Source organism: Aegilops tauschii, chromosome 3, assembly GCF_002575655.3.
Source record: "Aegilops tauschii subsp. strangulata cultivar AL8/78 chromosome 3, Aet v6.0, whole genome shotgun sequence".
NCBI classification, from domain to species: domain Eukaryota; kingdom Viridiplantae; phylum Streptophyta; class Magnoliopsida; order Poales; family Poaceae; genus Aegilops; species Aegilops tauschii.
In genome coordinates, this window is record NC_053037.3 from 599,746,391 (window position 1) to 599,763,922 (window position 17,532).

At 44.0% G+C, this 17,532-nt stretch overlaps 1 long non-coding RNA gene across 11 annotated transcripts; it reads right to left on the bottom strand.

The window, feature by feature from the left end:
• Positions 1–325: 325 nt before the first annotated feature.
• On the bottom strand, positions 326–7,014 carry LOC109783560 (uncharacterized). Of its 11 annotated transcripts, none has more exons than XR_006671187.2 (5): positions 5,920–7,014; positions 5,591–5,825; positions 2,925–5,356; positions 743–2,633; positions 326–588 (listed from the first exon to the last, which is right to left on the bottom strand). It is a non-coding gene; the product is annotated as an uncharacterized lncRNA (long non-coding RNA). The 11 variants fall into 11 exon arrangements; XR_005752815.3 differs by having other exon boundaries at positions 743–1,411; positions 2,275–2,457; positions 2,572–2,633; positions 2,925–7,014; XR_005752816.3 differs by having other exon boundaries at positions 743–1,060; positions 1,234–1,411; positions 2,275–2,633; positions 2,925–7,014.
• Positions 7,015–17,532: the final 10,518 nt, after the last annotated feature.

Sequence of the window (17,532 nt, forward strand, 5' to 3'; positions counted from 1 at the left end):
TAAGATATACCCTTTCAAAGTCCGGAGTGTTGTCTTTAGCTTCATTCACATGGAAGTGTAATAAAAATTATGTTCTCAACTCATCATCTTACACGAGCAATATACATATATAATTAGCATGAAGATTTCACATGGTGATATAACATGTTCAACTTTGAATACTCACTGCGCAAACATGATGAACCAATTCTTTACCATTTCATGGGAGCATAAAATTAAAAACAAAATAGGTACACACATCTTTGCAAATGAATAAATTATTACCAATATTGTCACGAAGTAGCACAAATATTTCAAGACAAAAACAAAATATTCAGACACTTCCTTACAAATGAATAAGTTATTGGCACTGTTGCCATGAAGTGCCGCACAAATATTTTAAGACAACAACAAAATAGTCAGATACATCCTTGCAAATGAATAAATTAACGCCACTGTTGTCACGACGTGAAACAAATATTTCAAAACATCAACACTGTTTCTTCATTGCATCATATTATTTTACCATATATTGACACAGACAATATTTTCCTCCCACCTCTCTTCACAGGGTCTATGTCCACCACTATTGTGCTCCACAATTGTTACCTAAAAGAGAAGAGGTATGGATCTGTTATGACCCGCATTAGAATAGACTATTATGCATAGCAATTTCCCGGCCAGTAGATACTGAAACTGGAGTCGGACCAACAACAATAGGATTACCCAGAACTTGGTTAATATATACAATGCAGTGTCTCACTTTATCCAGCTGTCCCTCGATGATTCTGCCATGGTGCATGCTCCTCATCTCCTCTGTCCGCTTTTGTACCCATGAACCTGGTTATATATATACAATATGTAAAGTTAATGTTTTTGCTAGAACTGAATGACATGGTCGAAATGTAGTCATATTAGTAGTTCATGAAGAAGCTGGTGAAGAGAACAAGCACAAAACTATCCATCTTCTGCAGAAAGAAGCCATAGCGCTTAGTAAACAGGAGTGAGTTGACAAAGCCTTGCAGTTTGCGCTGCAACTAAGAGCTCCCCAACAGGGGCGTCATGGTTTCCCTGTACGGCCCTAGAGGTCATGCGAACAGAATATCTCAGTTTCATGTTAATGACAAGACTTAAGAAACTAAACTCTCCACTCAAAATCAGAACATGGGATGATCCATATAAGAGCAAGAAAACTTTTCACTAAAATCAGAACAGGGATCCATATCATAGCAAGAATTCGTTTTCACTTGGTACCAGTACTGTCATGAATCTGTTTAGAATTTGCCGAGTATCTTCTAGACGCCGTCAAGGAGGGAGATGTGGAAGTCGCCCAAGTCCAGCATGTCTTCTTCGCCCAGATGGGGAGGGAGGAGAAATACTCAACATGCACCTTGTTCTTTGAGACCTGGACTCATTTGCTAGATCTCTTAACCTTAGCCAAACAAGCAATTTTTCAGAATGCACTCAGTGGTCTAAAATGATTTGCAGGTTCAAGATAAATAATATAGATCTTATTTCTCATATGCATACCAACATAAGGTTACTACTTAAGTGTGCTCATAGAAATTTTCTAGTGCAGAGTAGTGATTGACCGAGTACATGTAGATGTTGTTGCCTGCATATTACTCTGAATATTCAGGTGTGCACAATGGAACAAATAACTCTACTAATTCAGGGGAAATAGATTTAGCCAGCAATATTTTGACCATCATAAATCTGCACAACTCAGTGCTACAAATGAAAATCACAAAAAGGACACTGTGATATCACAACTGAAAATACCTTGTCATATTTTCTATAACTGGCAATTCTACAATCTAATAAATATTTAAATTTCAAAGGAAAGATCATGCATATAATCAGAAACAAACCAACACACCATGGATTCTCTGGTTGCAATTGCAACTACATGAATATTAGTATTATCTTTCTCATACCTTTTCTTCATTCTGGAAAAGATAATGATTGGATATATATATACCATGCAGATATTTGAGATTTTTTTAACATGTGCTATGCACATGAACCTGGACTGTGTTGGTAAATTATTCAGAACAAACATAAATTGACATAGACCAGGAAGAAATCACATGAAGTATTGAAATAGAAAAACACTATACCTATTACCCCATCTCAGTAAATATTAGCCACTCAAGACAGTAGTACAATAAACTGTACCAACAAAATAGGACAGGATAACCAAAAACTCATCTCGAGTTTGAGCTCTTTATTGAGAATCAGACCAAGAACCATATAGATATTTTAAGAGAAGAGGGAAGATGAGGTATAGCTTACTGGGTGGTTGGACCCCTGATCCAGTCCGAGAGGAAGCAATCAGGCACCATGGACCCTATTGCGGAAGGCCTCGATGGCAAATAAGAACCCCAGCCGGCAGGGCGGTGTTGAGCAATGGCAAGACACAGACGTTGACGAGCTCCATGCGCAGCCCCGGGACAGAATCCTCGAACACCTCCGCGGCTGGTCAGTTGCGTCGGTGCGTGCGTGAGCGAAGAGAAGGTTTTCATCAGAGAACACACTGGCGTGGAGGAGGCCTTGCGGACAGAGCCCCTTCTCGAGATGCCCGAGCCATACCATACTGCATCCCGCATAGCAGGCGTTGACCACCGAACCACATCGTCCCTCTTCGATTCCGTCTAGTGGAAAATAAAGGGAAACTATTACTGAATGCTGTCACACCTGCTGATTCTCATTTACATTCATAGAATATCAAATGCAGGAAAACAACCATAGAAGAAATGTTCACAAAAGAATGAATTTGCAAGACACAAAAATTATCTGTCCTTATACTGGCAGGAACAAGCAGAACTGTCTCAAACTACGACATGCAGGGTAGCACATCGAAAATAAAGGGAACACAATAAACATAAAAGCAATGAAGACAGAGAAAAATATACACGCATTCTCCTTTCAAAAGTAAGTCTTACAAAGTAAGATCATCCAACTTCTTCTGAAGTTTATTCGTCGCCTCCCAGAGTGCACAAGCTTCATTTGCAGTCTGAAGAAGCAATCCTGCATAAGAATACTCCCAATGGACACCAATAAAACAAAGACGTTACACAAGCTCGGAAATTACGAACAATAACATTTGCAAAAGAAATCAGAGATAACATTAAATTAGGATGCTTTTCTTCTAGGTGAGATAACATTAGATTAGGATGTTTTTCTTTTAGCTGTATATGGTTGTTAGGACCAGCTCTAAACATAAACAACATTAATCAGAAAAGGTAGTGGGCTCTCCCTCAAGCTCGGCGACATAGCCAGCCTACCTACATTCCTCAGAGTCAACTGTCTTCGGCGACAAGGAAACAACATTCAGAAGACCCTCTTCTTGGAATTAACCTGACCCTCAATATCCTACCCATGTCTAATACATATTTTTATTCTAGACCGCACAGCTGTTTCCAGACATGGTGCTGACAGGTGGCTCCCCTAAACGAGTCGACAACAACAAAGGAAATCACAGTAGCATATTACGAAGAATCCGGACACAAGCATACAGGTTCATGATAGATGGCAGGGCTGGAGGCGCAATTTGTATACTAATGGCATCATGGCACTAAATAGAGGGTTATCTTACGCAATGGTATATATGCTATAGTGTGTGAATTTTGCAGAATCAAAATCTCTAGACACAGACTTACTGTAACATCCTCGGAGAAACAAAACAATACACTGTATCATTCTAATTAGTGCCAGACTGCCAGTTACTCTGTCTTGATGTATTTGATACATATAAATGAAATCACTCTATTGTTGTGACCAATTCAATCTCATACTGAGCTAAAAAGATTATATATTTACCCGTCCTTGAGAAACAAAACAAGAATGTGCTCATAGGAGCAAGTTCGTTGTAGCCATGTTTTGGAAGCTGTATAACCAAACCAAAAAGAATTTAAAATATATTACACACACAACATTTAATGAGGACATCCGTGTTGAGGTCTATGAATGTGCTCATAGGAGCAATCTCAACATAATTAACATCCATATTAACGAGCTCAGTGCATAGAAATACATGTAAATGAATTTCAAATGAAAATAATATACGTGTTGAGGATGTTTCAATGATGTAGTCCATAAGGTTGTTGTCATGCATGTTTACTCTTCCAATGGAACATCAGTTAAATTACTTGGCTTGTTTTCGCGAATAATTTTTTTTTAAAATCACTTGGCCTATAGTGTCATCTTTTTTGGGGAATGTCAATGATATTGGAAGGAATGTCGGCTCCTAGCGAAGCATGGCTGCATGCACGATGCTTTAACAAAAAGTGGATTAAGCTGAATGAACTTTTTATTTACGACAAATCTTGATGATTCACTTGACTATATGATCCATGCACATATGAGTGCTTTGAGCTACGGATATGAAAATAATATTATTTTTCCTGTAGCAACGCACAGGCATTGTCCTAGTGTATACTTAAAATATGTAGAAACATGCATTGCCAATTATATCGGCACATTTGGAGATGACGGTAACTGGTTGTGCGCTTGTGCTGCCCTAAGTTTATGAAAGGTGCATTTCCACCCTTCAGACAAAATATGTTTCTTAATTAAAAATAGATTCCTAACTCTACTTGAAAAAGAATATACAGATGTTTCCAACTCACAATGGGCGTCTAGTCTTTTCGGGAAAAGGCAAGGGTACATATCTTGTATGTTATCCAAATATTCCTAATCCACAATATTTTTACTGAAGGACATCTTAATTAAAAAGATGTTTCATACACTATCTATGCATAATAGAAGCATGTACCTTTTTTGAGAAAATTTAATATACTATGCAAGAGAAAATGTATATGAAGAACTAAAAATTGGGGCATACTACTCAGAGGAAGAGGCATATATATATCAAGATATGTAGTATATGTTTACTTTTGTCCCTGAAGGAGTTCGATTAAGTTTTTGGTGTAAAGCAAAATTCATGGAAACTTTAGGAGAAAGCATACATAACATGGAATTAGAGGACAAAGGCTCTGAGCTAGACACATGTTGATTATACTATGTAGTTCTAGCTCCATCAATACAGATAGGATTTCCTATCATTATAAGTAAACTTTCTGTTAGTAATGTAATTTGGTAAGTAAAGTATAGTATTACCTGTATCCCAAAACATATGACACGCCACAGTTACCTCCAAATATGACGCAGTTATTCAATATCCATTGTTTGATTAAGGATATAATCAGTTAGAGGCATCAAATCAAGTCTTCCTTTTTGGTGGGGAAAATCAAAACTTCCTTAAACAATTTAAACTACACACCACAAGTACTGTTGGCATGTAAAGCCACCACTTTGGCAAGAAACAAGGCTTGTTGGTTTCAGATTGCTTGCAAAATTGGATTAAAGCAACCGCCTGCAAAAATACAGCACGCTAGCTTCAAATCGCTTGCCAAAACACGACAGTGTACTTGAGGACAGTACATATCATTGTAGATTAACCATAGGAGGGCAAATAAGCTACTTTATGCTGAATTGAAGTACTCAAATTAGAGCTAGTGCAGTATGCCAGAAAGAAAATATTGTTTGTTGAGCTAAACCACATTAAAAAGAGAGGAAGCATTAGAAGATCAGAGTTAATAGTTTGTACCTTCTTCAGCTTGCATAACTGAATTGAAGTAATTAGCTTTTGTTTATGTTGGATCACTTAATTTTTCTCAAACCATCAGAACTGACACAAAATCATAAATTGGACATATAAAATTTTATTAACATGGTGTACGCTTAGTTGTCCACGGTGTACGCTTCATTGCCATGGCATGCCCCGTGCATCTCCAATCCTCCCTATTATTTCCTCCTTTGACAACAACCATAAGTAACAGAACCTGGCATTAATGATATACATTTACGACTATAAATCTAAGTAATTGCATATTAAAGAACTAAGAGATGTGCTTTTGCAGTCTATAAGATACTAACCAGGCCTCGTGAACAATTTGCGAACACGTACAAATACCAGAACCACAACCTCCATAAATTATCCAAAGAAATAGATCAGAATGGATGAACACTTGGACTGATAGCACCCGAAAATAGTACGATCGACAAAAGCTTCATCAGTTAGAAGAATCAGGACGAACACTCGTGCACTGGACTGAGGCTTGTAGGCAAGGTCTGCCTCGCTTCAGATAGAGTCAAGGGGCAGTGTGGACACCAGCGGATGGGACATGAAAAAGAAGCAGCGTATCCGTAAGGAGGTGGAGCAGGCAACACACGAGGCGATAGTATAGGAGCTTGGAGTGGTTCCGTGTAGCCTGCTTTGTCCCGATCAATCTCCTCCAACGCGAGATGCATGTACGTACCTGGTGAATGGAATGCCTAACTAATGGGGAGGCGCTACAGAAGGAGACCACATCGAGGGCAGATCGGGGAGGGAGAGGAAGGGCTCCAGCACCGCGAGATCCATGGCAGATCGGGGAGGGAGAGGAAGGCTCCAGCAGCGCGAGATCCATTGGGAGGGAGAGGAGCAGGTCTAGCAGCACAAGATCCACGGCAGATCGGGGAGGGAGAGGAAGGGCTCCAGCAGCGCGAAATCCATGGCGATATTGGGAGGGAGAGGAGTAGCATGCCCGTGCGTTGCCAGAAGAGGTTGGTCTCCATTGGAATGGCAACAGTGCAGTAAGCAAATCAGGAGGGTTCGGGATGAAGAAAACTCACCCCTTTGCGGTCGGTCGGATGGGGCGGAGCTCGCGCTTGGTGAAGACGTGATCCCCGGCGGCGGCGAGGAGGAGGCGGAGATGGCCGGCTCCAGAGGGCCGGACGGGATCTGCAGCTCGCTCCACCCAGGGAGGAAGGATACCTTCCTGGATCCATCCATCCATGCTTGCAGCTTAGACGACCGGCCGTGGGTGGATCTGCAGCCATGGTGGCTGGGGGAGAAGACTGCGGCCGCGGACGCCGTCGCTTGGGAATGGAGGTGGAGGAGGAGGCATCGGCGGCGGCGGCGGCATAGGGCATCGATCTCTGGTTCCTGCGAGGGGGCTCGCTCCCGCTTCGTACGGTGTTTTCCGTTCGTACGACTATCTTCGCCCGTTTTTTTTTTCGAGCGAGCGGGACGTAAAGTAAGAGGTGGGACGAGGACAAAAAAAACCGACAAAAAAACGCAACGAAAGTGGTAGGTGGTGGGTGAGGTGGGACGAGGGACGAAAAAAACCATGGTAGGTGGGACGAAAATTAACCGCGAAGACTACCAACCGAGACATTAGGAGTAGAGATATTGTGTAACGGCGACCGCTGTTAGTCCAGTTTAGACCCCTTGGGTTTACAAACCCTAGGGAATCATTATTTCAAAATATTGCATTATTGGGGCAAATTAATATTGTTCTGTACAAATTAAACTATAAAAAATAATTGTATAAAATCACTTCAAAAATTAGAAAACAATCACATGAAATATATATTTCAACCACCATCATTATAAATAGCAACATCAAAGAGTTTACATAATAGTACCACTCTTTACAAAAGATGGCATCTAGCTTAGTACCTAGAACTCACAAAATGTCATCTACCTAGGTGCCAATTAGTAGCCTCGAATACATACACCATGCATCATATGATTCACTGATCCAGAATATCACAACCTTAACCAAGTGCATGGCCAACAGGATAATTGTCCATTTGTTTCCAATTAATCAATAAAAAAAGTTCAGACCACCTCCTTCACCATGATGAGATATATCTCAAAATCTAGGTAAATCATCACCAGGTGGGGAGAAAGTTCCAGCAGCAACAACATTCGCATCATTACCATTTGCATCAAAGAAGCCGCCAAACATTCCATCTTCCGCTCCACGTAATGTATTATCCATATTTTCAACATCATTTGTTGATTCGCCGGCAGAGGGCTGCACAAATGTCATTATTAGCATTCTGGGAAATTTTCAATTGTATTTGCTTAACCAACTAAAAAATAAAATGGAAATACCAATTCAGCCCCTATTTGGCAAAAAAATTGAACCAAAATAACAAATGTCCAGAAAATTAAGAAATTTTGACAGAAGGACAACCATATGATGCCTACTATTCTGCGAAATTTTCAATCATATTTGCCAAACCGATTAAAAAGTAAAACTAAAATACCAATTCAGCACTATTTGGCCAAAAATTTGAACCAAAAAACAAAGTGCAACCATATGTCGACTACTATTCTGGGAAATTTTCACTTGTTTTTGCGCATTTGCTGATATACTACAACATATTCCTTTTCTGTTCTCATTTGGCCTATTTGGCGCTATTGCATTTAAAAAGACATAGGTACATACCACTTCTGGAGAACAGATCGGAGACGAAGTGGCTAAAGTTCGAAAAGCTGGAGGTGGTGGTATAACAATGCATGGAAACTCAGGCGCTGGTATTCCTTGAAGGGATGCGATGGTCTGAAATTTTTTAGAAAAATTAGAAAGTTGTGTCAAGTGGCTATAATAGAAACAAAATGACTGCACAAGAGAAATATACACACCATAAGAAACTTGTGCACACCACCAAGGCTACTCTCCACTGTAGTCTGGACAGATTTCCCCCAATCAACCATACTTTGTGCATGCCTTTTCATTAACTCATTTTGTTGAGCAATCCTTTTATCATGTCCTAGTCGTTGGCGCTTTGACGAAGACGAAGTGCGATTGATTTGCACCCCCTTAAGAGTCTCTCTACCCTCCACAGCACCTCAAGGTTTGCCAATCTGTAATGCATGGATTAAATGATAACTCACGTGTCACCGTCAGGTCTAATCAATGGACGTTCAGACTCATTTCCAATAGGCGGTGGAAGTTCTGCAGAACCTCTTAAGAATTTTGGAGGTGGAAGCCACTCATCATCATTTGTACCAGCGGACATTTCTGGGGATGCAACCATCTCTTGCCCTGGTGTAGCACTTGTAGTAGCACTGCTAGTAGAGGATGACCCCCGACGGCGGCGGTGCGAAATTGTCATCCTATAAAACTGAATTGAAATGCATTAGTAAGGTCCACACAAAACATAACTAAAATTACACATTTCTGAATTGGCATAAGTATAGCAGCAGAAAAATGTGCAACACAACAGATAGAATTTTAAGTACAACACAAAGGGAAACAACCAGAAATCATCAATGTTCAGTTTTAAAAATACATTGAGGAAAATGTCATCTCAAACAACAAGAAAACTACTAGAAATCATCAATTTCTTCATGAGATAATTGCAAGTCCTCTCCATCTTCTGATTCTGCATCCGAGTCAATTTCTTGATCAGAACACAAATATACAGCTTACAGTTTTATGAGATGAAGAAATAGACAGTTTTAATCAGAACACAAATATACACAAATAGACAGAATTTTTTAGGGATCACAACTTCCTAGATGTGAGCTTCATCTTCATGGAGTAAAAAAGATCTCTAAAAAATTCATTTACCGATCCCTAAACTGAATGCATCAGACCGAGGATGAAAAATTGTCATGTGAGCTCACCTAATGGAGCCTTTGATTCTGAACTTGAAGGTTGCAGACCGAGGATGTATTGGTCAAGGGCGGCAGGGTAGGAGCAGGGTGGCAGCAGCACGGAGGCCTCCGCATAAAGTTATTGTCGAGGGCGGCAGATCGGTCAAGCTCCACGGCGGCGGCCCCTCTGGTGGCTGCGGCACCGGCAGCCGCAGGAGCCCAGGCCTGCAACGGCGATGGCTTGAAGAGGGCACGGGCGACGCGGCTATGGATGAGCTGCGCCGCCGCAGCTTTGGTACTATTTTAGCGGCGCTCTCACTGCTGGAGTGGAATTTGGGGGAAAATGTTCGCGCGTGTACAGGGAAGAGCTTTGGGGAATAGGAGGGCTTCGCGCGTTCCGGAGAGAAGATTGGGGAAACTTCGTGCGTCTAGGGGGTGAAGGGATACGAGCGCGTACAATTTTGCGCGGGCTCGATACGCGCCAACAGCCAATTTTGGGTGCGTGTATAGCCAATTTAGGCACTACTGATTTTTTGGCTATTATTTTCCATTGTGTATATCTAACCCTCAAAGAAAATTATGCACTTATTTTCGCCTATTTCACTAACACATGTATATTTTTTCATCAAGTGTGTGCACTCGACATATATTTCAGGAAAAACTTATCAATCAACTTATATTTTCCTTTTTGCACAAGTTTGTGTTATTTTCACACGTATTTTTGCCTTGTTGGTTAAAATTTTCTTGATATTCTATATTTGTCGTAAGCATATTTTGAATATAACTCTTAGGTATAAAATACATATTAAGTGTGTGCAAGCATCCCTAGGGTTAACATTACATACCCTAGAGATACTCTACGGCGTTAGTTGGAACGTGGAAGCACCGTTTGCATCATATGTTCAGTCCCTAGAATTTTATTTCTTCACCCTAGGCACAGACCTTTCCCCAGGGTTAATAAGATAACCCCTAGGAAAACTTGCCAGCATGGATGCAACAACGGTCCCACGCTTAGAGTATCCCTTGGGTGCGCCATCAGACCCTAAGGAAACAATGCAGTCCTTGGGTTTTCGGTGTGTTTCCTAGGAAAACTTTTTGTCCCTAGGATGTCTACTTTAGCTTTAGGGAAGCACTTCAGCCCTAGGGCTATTTGCATATTCTAGTAGTAGTGGCACTGGCAGCATCGACACGGGGGCGGCGGTGCGACAATTGATGTCGGCGTCGCATTCGTCGTCCATGAAGCTGGACGACGGAGTGGTGCCGGAGCTCGTGGTGGCGTCGGTGGTGGACCTGGAGGTGCATCGCCGCATCCTCGCCGGCACACCGATCAGCCCGGGAGCCCTGAATCCCAACATGGGAGTCTGCACCAAGAGTGGAGGGTGCGGGGGCCGGGGAAATCCGTACTCTGTCCGGGGATGCAACCGATATAACTTCTGCCCGCCAATGTGAACGGAGCGACACTGCGTACGGACGGGCGTCAATGCAGCATCTCTCCGGCGATCGGTGTACGTGCTTTCATGGCTGCACTTGCGGGCTCCATCCATCCATGTTCTGTTTCCATTTCCATTCGGCATTTCAGCACTGTCGTTGCTAGAGCTATATATCTTGAAGCAACATTTTCTAAACGGTACTTTTGTTATGCACATTGTTAGTAGTAATCTTGATTAGTTAGTTGCATGCATGTTGTTAACTGAAATCTTGAAGGGCATAACCCCAGCTCCTCTCCCCTCCTCCCGGGTCGCCCCGCTCGCGACCGGGAGGAAACCCTAGCCGCCGCCGGCGGGGCCCCCCGCCTTCTCCTCCTCCACCTCGCCGCCGCCAGAGGGCGTGGCCAGGCGAAGCCTGGTCGGCGCCGGCGCCGGCGGGGAGATCTCGCCCCCTCGCTCGGTGGACTCGGAGCGGGCCGAGACGGCTGGGCCGGGGTGCCGTGCTAGCGGCGGGGGCGGCAACGCGGTGGAGCGCCGGATCCGACCGACGGTGGCGTGGCTGCGGCGTGGCGGGCGGCGTGCTGGAGGTGCGCGCCTGGGTGCCGGTTCTGGTCGCGGCTTCGCCAGATCTGGCTCTCCGGGCAGCGGCCCCTGCCTCGTCTTCCGGCCGGTGGGGGTGGAACCGTGACGGTGGTGGTTGACCCTCTCTCTTCTGCTCCTCGGCTGGTGGATGTGGCGGTCAGTGGCGGCCTGTTGGTGGACGTCGGCGGCTCGGCGAGTGCCGTTGGCTGGCCGGTGATGGTGGGGCGAACCGGGGAGGGAGACAGGGGCCTCCTGGTCCCTGTCCCCGGTAGCGCGGTGCGGTGGCTGCTGCAAGGACGAGGCCGGCGGCTGCGGCGTGGTCGAGGCTGGTGGCTGCGGCGAGGACGAGGCCGTTGGCTGCGGCGTAGACAAGGCCGACGCCTGCGGAGCACCTCCACCGGCGCCTCCTCCCGCTCCTCGACGCCGCCGCGGGCTCCGGCATGGCCCTTGACCTGTAGGACGTGCTCCGGCGCTTCTCCTTCCACAACGTCTGCGGCGTGGCCTTGGGCGTCGAGAGCTCCATTCTGCCCGAGCTCGAGGCAGGGGATCGCCGCAGCCGGAGGCACGAGGCGTTCTTCGTGGCGTTCGACGACGCCGTCGAGATCTCCTTCGCGCGGATACTCCACCCGACGACCCTGCGGTGGAGGGCGATGAGGCTGGCCAACGTCGGGAGCGAGCGGCGGATGCGCGAGGCCGTCAGAGTCATCGACGAGTACGTGATGGGGATGCTGGAGGCAGAGCAGCCGTCGTCCCCGGCCGAGGACGGCCAGCACGAGCAGCACCTCCTGTGGACGGTGCAGGCCGGCTGGTTCGCGGACTACTCTGCGTATGCGATGGGGGAGGATGCCGCGGCTGTGGGGGGACGATTGCCGCGAGTTCCGTCCCGAGAGGTGGCTCGATGGTGATCGCGGCGACTTCGTGGCGGCCGACGCCGCGAGGTACCCGGTGTTCCACACGGGGCCGCGGGCATGCCCCGGGAAGGAGTTGGCGTACGTGCAAATGAAGGCCGTGGCGGCCGCCGTGATCCGAAGGTTCGCGGTGGAGATGGTGGAGACGCCGGCGAGCATGGACGCGCCGCCGCCTTACGAGCTGGGTGCGACGCTGAGTATGAAAGGCGGGCTCCGCGTGCGGATCAAGACGCGGGAGGATAACTTTTAAATAGTACTCTCTCTCTTCCTAAAGAGCTAAATACACTGAAGGTGCCTCAACTTGTCCTGCATGATCAGTTTAGTACCTAAAGTAGTAAAATACACGAAACTGGTGCTCGAACTTGTTTGGTTATGGAAATACGGTGTCTCCGTCAGTGTGGCAATGGCCTACCGAGCGCGAGCATGCTGGTGCTCCACGCGTGAGGATTTATTTTGTAGAAATCCCCATGCGCGAGCATGCTGGTAGTCCATTTCAGTATCTTACCTTCCATTTCACTTGTAGTTTCCAATGCAATGATTTACCCTGCAGTCTAAATGAGAAGAGTAGAACTCAAAATTAAATTAGGTGCTTAAGGCTCCAAAAATGAAAGCAAGTCAATCCACCAACAATTGTACCAAGTGCAATCTACTTTACACAGAACTAAGTGATCTTAGGTAGTTGCACATATATGTATCATCGACACGCAGTGCTCCGACTAAAGCTCATACGGGCTATAGAGAAAGCGGGACGAGCAAACCTTCAACATGTGCTCATTATATTCAAAAGTAAACAAAACTGATGTCTCATTGTGATCAATTTACTTTATAGATGGACTCATTCTGGTATAATGGATACTCAAGATTTTTAAATAGTACTTCTCCGCGTGCGAAGATGCGGGAGGATCACTTTTAAATAGTACTCCTTCTCCAAATTAATAAACTAATAGTATAAGAGTGTTTAGATCACTATTTTAGTGATTTAAACGTTTTTATATTAGTTTACGGAGGGGGTACTATCTCCAAGTTCTTAAATGTAAGTTGTTTTTAAGTTTAAATTCAAACTGCAAAAACAACATCTTCTTTTTTTGACAGGAAAATGTATAATTGCAAAAACATCTTAGTACCATGTAGGAACAGAGGTTGTACTATCAACCACATCTTGGGCTATGCGTCGAGTCGCTGAGTAGGACCCTATCAAACGATTCATTCAAAATGACCGAAAAACCATATAAACTACTACATCTCAAAAGATTTGCATGTATAACAGGTAATACAAAAAAAGGGGAGGGTGGTTGGGGGGGGGGGGGGGGTACCATCATATATAAATCATGCATGACAGATTTATAATAAAGGCCACGATAAAAAATAATATCCTCTTACAAAAATGTCACCCTGTCATAATAAAAAATGCCATCCTCTTTATAAAAATGCCATTCTCTTATAATAAAAAAACGCTATCCTTATTATAAACAAATGACATGGTAAAAAATGCCATGGTAAAAAAATGCCATCTTCTTATAATAAAAGTTGACATCCTCTTATAATAAAAATGTCATTATATTGTTAATAAAAATGACATGTGCTTAGTAATAAAATTGACATGCCATTAAAAAAATAAAATGCCATTTCTCAATAATAAAAATGGCATGCTACAAAAGATAAAACTGCCATGGGATTTTCGGGATTGAAAAATATATGTGGCATTTTAGACACAAAATATTCATAAAAGGCCCCCTTCTTTAGTATGACAAAATGATACGGAGATATCCAAAATATAGCTCATTATGCTTGCACTAATTGAAATAGGAATATCCTGGAGTATATAAGCCTGAGTGTAGCTGCTCTCATACTAAAACCTCATATGCTCATCAGTTGTCTATGTCTTTCCCCAGTTTATTTTTGTTCACATACATGAAAAACTTCAATTATTTTGTCCTTAAATTGCTCGGTTCTTGAATATTTCATAATACATGTTGCCTATGAGATAAGCTTTGAAAATCACATCAGAAAACATAAATCATAAAATATATCATCTACCGAACATTTACAACATAAATGTCACCATAATCTACAGAAGGAAAAGAGGTCACAACATTTTAGAATACCGAACATATTACAAGTTTCTGAGAAAATTCAGACGAAAAGGAAAGAAATTAATGAGATGTCCTATAAATTTATTTGGTTTCAGATGTGTGTTACTGTAACAGATCACCAAAACTCATCCTCAATTTACCCATGGCATGTGGGACTGACACTTCGGTGAGCCAGATTTTTATTTTTATTTTTTCTCTTTCTCTTTCTCTGTCATGGCGGTGGCGAGGGGTGGTGGTGCAAGTGGAGGTCACAAGGTGGAGAATGTGTGTCCCAAAGGACAGAGGTGGAATGAGATTTCGTGTTGTACTTGGCAATGCTAGCCAAACAATGTGGGAGATTCATAGAGCACCATGACTCATTATGTGCAATGGTTTGAAGATAAATATCTGGGAGGATTGTTGGATCCCAAACAACTGTTCTAGGAAAATCATCAAAGTCCGTGAAAATAGAGTGCTTACTCGAGTTCATGAGCTTATTGATCCAATAATATGCGGATGGGATGAAGGCTTGCTTCGGGAATTTTTTGGCCCATTGATGCAGAATTTATTTTGCAAATTCCTCGACGCCAACATGATACAAAGGACTATGTTGCATGGCACTTGACAAAATCTGGAGTTTTTAGTGTTTGCTCGGCCTACTACAAGCAATGAGAAGATTCCTATGGCAATCTGAGTCCTAGTTCTTCTCTTTCTAGTAGTTCATCACCCCATCCTATGTGGAAGAAACTATGGGGGCTTAAAGTACCAAGCAAAGTTAAAATATCCATATGGAGATCTTTACACAACGCCATTCCATGTTTTGGTGTACTAGCTAATCGTCACCTATCCACTTGGGCGCAATGTCCAGATTGCCAGCGCCATTCAATGACGTGGCACATGTTTTTTTTGGGTGTGATCATGCATGCCACTAAAATATGGTCTTTTCTTGGACAATATGAAGTCATTAATAATGCCAGGCTCCCTGGGAGGTCCGGAGTGGAGATACACAATTTTCTTCTTTGCAAATCGGCGAACCAGAAAACCTACCTAAACGTGGTTGAATTACCGGAGATGATAGCGGTGTCTTGCTGGTATATTTGGTGGCAGCGGTGTCTCATCACCAAGGGGTAAGAGGTGTAAACACTTGTACACTCGGCCACGGCTGTGTAGGCAGTGGCCTTGAATTTCGTTCGAGCTGTGTTCAAACCGGTCACTAGTCCGAGACTTAACAGATGGATGAAAACCATTCTGGTCTAGTTCGTGTTAAACGTCGATGCTTTGTTTTGGAGGACGACGATGCCATTTTTTGTGGTGCTATCATTAGGGATCACATACGAGCATTCATTACCGCATCTGCAGCGAAGCTATAACATGGTGCGGCTGTTGTTTGGGCTGAAGCTGCAACTCTAACCAAGGGCTTGAAGCTTGCTCTCTTGAGTGGAGGCAACTCTATCAGTGTGCGTATTGATAATCTGATTGAGCCTTGCTCCGGTGCACCCCCTAACTCAATTTCCTAGGGGTATTCTTGACCCCCGCCATCTATTTTTTCTCCGGCCCGCCGCTGCCCATATCCAAGCCCTGTATAACCCGTATGACCCATACGTATGTATACGGTGACATCCCGAAAAAAAGGATGACATGACCCCACGACCAGGTAGGACCTGCCGACGGCCGATCCATCAATCACGCAGCTCAATCAATCATGCAGCTCCTCCATCATTCTGGTGAGTTCTGTAGGAATATCGGCGGCAGCGATCTTATCGCCGGCGATCTCGTCTGAGAGCGCGCGCGGCACCGTCGTCAACCTCCAGCGCTTGCAGGTACCGCATCCCGTTTCCCCACGTTTGTCTCGCTCGCGGCAGCATCAAACGAACTGCCGCTGTTTTCGTCGTAGTGGTTAACCTAGCGGGGCGGGCAACCTAGCTTTCTGGCGGTCCAGGCCATCGCAGATCTTGTTCTGGTAGTGCTGCTCATCGTGATATACACAGTGATCACGCGGGCTAAAGTGGGTTTCTTCTTTCTAGGGTTAACCTAGCGTCGGTTGCCGTCGGTTGTGTGCACGACAGCTCCGTTATTTGATGCGGCGGCTTACCTAGGTATCCGGCGATCCAAAATAATCACGACTGGTGCCGTGGGCTAGGAATCCGGCGGCGCATGTTATCACGGGTAGCGCTGCTTCTCGTGATCCAAAGTGATCACGTACTGGATTCGTGGGACGTACCTTAATGCCGCTTGGTGTGGAGAGGGGGGAGGATCCATGGGCGATCAGAGGTCGTTCGCGTCGGTTGTGTGCACGATCTGAACGCCCTCGGTTGGGGCGCTCTCCGGTTGGTGTAGTTTATTTAACATCCGTGATCGTGCGCTAGGTGTTGTATATGTCAGCATTGATAATGTTTGCACATGTGATAATACATATTTAATTGTTGTAGGAAATGGCGGACGATGAGTTAACTGATATGATGTATGACATGGAGTTTGAAGAACTGATGAAAGACTAGATAGAAGATTGGTCAGATGATGAAAATTCAGATCGTGGAGATAGGTCAGAGAATGGGAACGTATTGGAAGATCTTAATGTGAGTGGCATTATCATGTTGTAATTTTTTGGTGGCATCCGACAATATTATATTTTGAAAATTTATAGATGGATGAACATGATGATGGTCAGGAAAACAACGAGCATGATGATGGTGAGGAAAACAACTCGGAGATCTCGAATGAAGATTACATTATTCAGGTATGGAAGTGGAATTTTTTGTTGGCATGCATGCGAATTGAATTAATCCTGGAATATTATATGATAAGTACTTATGTATTTGTGTTATATTTTTCAGCTCATTTCCGAATGTCATAATGCGTACGACTATTACGGTGAATCCGACGCGGAGACAGGCCCTGATGTCGAATCATTAGCTGCACCTGATTCTGGGGAGTCGCAATCGTCGGTCATCATGAGTGAGGTATGTATGTAATCAATGTTGTATGGAAGTAATGTTATACCATAGAAAAATGTTTTCATGGCTATGTTATGATTGTGTAGGTGACATAAGTTGAGGGGAAAAAGAATGTCCAAGATACTGCTAGTGCAGATGATAAGAGGGATATGTTCATGCAGATAATACAAA